Below are 4359 nucleotides of genomic sequence, written 5' to 3'. Positions count from 1 at the left end.
CTTCTACAAGTCTTCTATGAGGAAGACTTACAGAAGACTTCTCCGTTTAGCTAGAAACATTATTAAACATCAATGTTTGTAACTTCATAATTATCACCAATTAAGTTATAAATTCGACTCAGTAGTCCCAATATTGACTAATAAACATGAATTAGTAAGAAGATATTAAAAATTCATTTTAATTTTGGATAAATTTGAAGTTTAATAAAGATTTACGTAGAAGACTTCTTTGAAGTCTTCCGTGGATGACTTCAAAAGAAGTCTACTCTGTGTAGACTTCAAAAGAAGTCTTCTATTTAGGTCATTTTTGCAATTGCAAATTTACGACAGAAGACATCTTCGGAAGTCTTCCTTTGTAAATATTGGCTTACTTTTGAAATTGAATTTTTTTCGAAATTCCCTGAGAGAAGTCTTCTCGGATAAACAGGTTACTTTTGAATTTGACCGAAGTTAGTCAGAATTTTGACTTTTTGTAGAAGACTTCTAGGGAAGTCTACCTGGAGAATACTTCAAAAGAAGTGTTCTCTAAATCTTCCGGAAGTCTTCTCAATGTTGCAAGAAGTCTGCTGGGTTACTTTTGCAATTGACTATATTTGACTTTTCGAGAGAAGACTTCTTTAGAAGTCCTCCGTCGGATGACTTCTCTAGAAGTCTTCTCTCGCAGGCAAAGGTTTGACTAAACCCAAGAAATAAACTCGAGAAGACTTCTAGAGAAGTTTTCTTATAGAAGACTTCTTTTGAAGTCTTCTCATTGATATTAAATATTTTACTATTATTTTTCAATTGCAAAAGTAACCCACACATACATCTTCCGGAATTGAGAAGACTTAGGGAAGACTTTCAGAAGACTTCTTTAGAAGTTTTTTCCAGGAAGACTTCTGTCTTCTAAGGAAGTCTTCTCTTAGAATTTCGATTTTTTTTGTTTTCAAAGGAAAGTTAGAAGACTTCTAGAAAAGTCTTCTATTAAAAACACACCAAAGATCAATTGCAAAACTAACATATGCTAAGTCTGTTGCGTTACTTTATAAGTCTTCTTCGTCGAACAGATCTGAAAAATAAAATGTAGTTCGCGATTTCATTCCTTGAACTTGTGAGATGACTTGCGTGGTTTCTCCAATCACCCAGAACTTCACCACAACAGCTACCTACTCGTTAATCACCAAGAATCGTGAGCTTATGAACCTTACATAGTGGTTTGTGTGGATAGGAAATGAGAAATGATGAGAGAAAAATCGAAACTTTAGGGCATTAACACTCTCAATTTGGTAGTTCATGGTGGTTGAGGTATTGATGTCAATGGCAAAGTTGTAAATATTTGGTGAAGATGAGGATGGTAAGGTAAAAGCCTTATTTTCAAAAAAAAAAAAAGTAATGGCATTTTCGTGAATAACTATAACTTCTAGGGTGAATAGGACAAAACAAAGTTTCAAAAAAAGCAAAGGCTATTTTTGTGTTTGACTTGAAATTTTGAGTCATTTTTGAAAGAACCCCTTGTTTTACATTTTTCGTATATACAAAAGAAGATCAAAGTTTCTCTCATTTTAAAACTTTCATTTTATAGATCATCCATCATTAAAATAAAGTTTTTTATTAAAAATGCTCTAAAAATTGATTAAACCAGCAAAAAGAGAATAAAGTGTAGATTTTACTAATGGAGAGAAGAGAGAAGAGGAACAAAGAAGAAATGAGCTATTGGTTCTTTTGACAGGATAAGAGGAGAAAGAAAATTTGAAATGAGCTACAGCTTTATTCGCGGATTTCAATACCTTATATAGAAAACCGCAAAAAATACTAATCACATATTTTTGTTGTTTAAGGGTCCGAATGTGGTTTTGGTAATATAAGCGGTGTGGAATTTAAGTGTGGTACATTGCAACTGTGGTTCACGCGGTTTGCGGGACAAGTGCGGTTTTGATAGAATAAGCGGTACATAAATATGTTTGATTGGTGTAAAAATATTTTGCGGTTTTGGTAAATAGATTTTTAAAATAATGTGATTTTTTGAAATATTTTGAAATTTAAAATTTTAAAATAATGTGATCTATTAAAAAAATAATCTCTCTTACTATTATTTTGGAATATAATTATGTTTTAGTGCTAGCATATATTTCGTATTTTTTAGTTTAATTTAGTAGTAAACTAAGAAATATAAAAATGTTTTAGAATTTGTGTAATTCAAGTTATTTTAAAAAGATTTTGAAAAAATATTATATTCAACTTTAATATTTAGTTTGCTTTAAGTAAAAGATATTAAAATCACATAATTCTCAAATAACTATTTACATTTATAAATGATAGAGTCTTAATTTTATAGAGTAAACCGAATATTTTAGATTAAATAAAATAAAATAATGATTAAAGACAAAAACGCACTAAAAACCGCACCATATTTGGAGGTTTCATAAATCAAGTGTGTTATCTTAATCGCATGAACAACCAAAAACAATATTTTTAGAAAGATAGTACGTTATTCATGAAAAACTCCCTACCTATTCGCATTTTCTTTGAATGGTAACATATGGTAAGGACCACTATAATAACGTCCCGCATCCATAAAACGATGCTCCATTCATACACTAAATTAAAATTCCAAAAACTGCACCAATTATCTATTCACGTTTTATAATACTGCAAAATTACTTATGGACCGCCTTTTGTAGTGAATACATGCATTTTGTAGCGGATTTGGCCATAAATCCGCGTATGATATGGTAAATGTAGCTTTTTGACCAATATACAACTATTTTATTATTTAACTATTTTTTTTTAAAAAAATGGTGCTATAAATAGAAGACCTGAAGTATAGACAATACATTCACATTCACGTAATCAAAAAGAACAAGCATATTTCCTCATTCTCAGCGATAACAAATTGTTATGTATTTCCAAAAAATAAGTTTGTATATTTTCTCATTCTCAGAGACAACAAAGTAAAATAGGTTTGTATATTTCCAAAAATTATGTATTATTAAACTTCATACATATCTTATTTCTTAGCAAATAATCTTCGGAAACTTTTATTTTCTAAAATTGTTGCGTTGAAATCTAAGTAATCATCATGTGATAAATAATATTTTTAATATATTATATAATTTAAATGAAATGAAATGGAACTAAAACCAATTGTTAATACCTTTATAAATGGTTTACGTTAAAGTTTTGAGAAAAATATACAGTATATAAATATAATATTTATATTGTAATGTTAGAATTTCATTATCAATTAAATATGTGTACTACTTATTTTACTCAAATTTAGTAAGTTTTTTTAACATTATAGTATTATGAAGTTTTTTGTTAAATAAATTTATTTACGTCAAAAATGTTTATATATATTGATATATTTATATAATAAAATAGATTATTATAATATTTTACTAATAAAACAGTTATTAATTTTATCTAATGGCCTATTCTTAATGCAAAAATAATTGGACAATTATTGAATTTTGTTGAAAACAGGAATGTCTTCTAACCGTCGACGCAACACGAACTCTGGAAGAACAACAAATTCAGATCGTCTCAAAGACAATTCAACTCCCTCTACAGAAACGACTCTCAAGGTAAATATTAATTAATTATTTTAAATTATAAAATTTGATATTTTTAATATAATTATTGATTATTTTATTTAAACTTATGTAGAATAAGGACAAATACAAATGGTCATATATACAAGAAAAAAACATTAATTCAGTTGTGGACAAAGCACTTTTTATGAATAACTATACTCTTAAACACACCAATGCGATTGGTGGAGAGTATATGGTTAACAAATTCAACCTAGCGTTCAACATGAATGTAAATCATGGTTTCTTCAAAAATAAGCTTGACGAATTAAAAAAAAAATTATAAGAGATGGAAGACGCTAATGAATTCTAGTGGTATCTCGGTTGATCCTGATACATCGATCATATATGCATCATATGTATCTTATAATCATAAAAATATATGTCAGTATTACGCTACAAGTTAATTTTACGTTTTAAAGTTTATAGGGATGTAAATTGACAAAATGATTGAACAAAAAACCGCCAAAGTTTTGGGATGTGATGGTACGTTGTCTAGCATTACATGATGTTCAATCATTTTGGAGAAAAATACTGAGGTATTGAATTCCTCCAGACCCCAGGCAGGACACCGGCCTCTGGATCCTCGCTGGAAGGAATCCCGGTTCCCCGCTGTGGAGTTTTCCGGGTCCGGTCCCAGGATCGCCCCCCTTCCTCAGGGAAATGGAAAACTTCCGATAAGGAGAACCTTCCATATTTCCGAATATGGAAGAGTTTAACCTACTCCAACCGACTGAGGTCCGCCTTAGGAAGACTATATAAGGGGAACCCAAACCCTAAAACAAGGGAT

This window comes from Brassica oleracea, chromosome C7 (assembly GCF_000695525.1).
Source record: "Brassica oleracea var. oleracea cultivar TO1000 chromosome C7, BOL, whole genome shotgun sequence".
NCBI lineage: Eukaryota > Viridiplantae > Streptophyta > Magnoliopsida > Brassicales > Brassicaceae > Brassica > Brassica oleracea.
Note: the sequence above shows the minus strand (reverse complement) of the source record.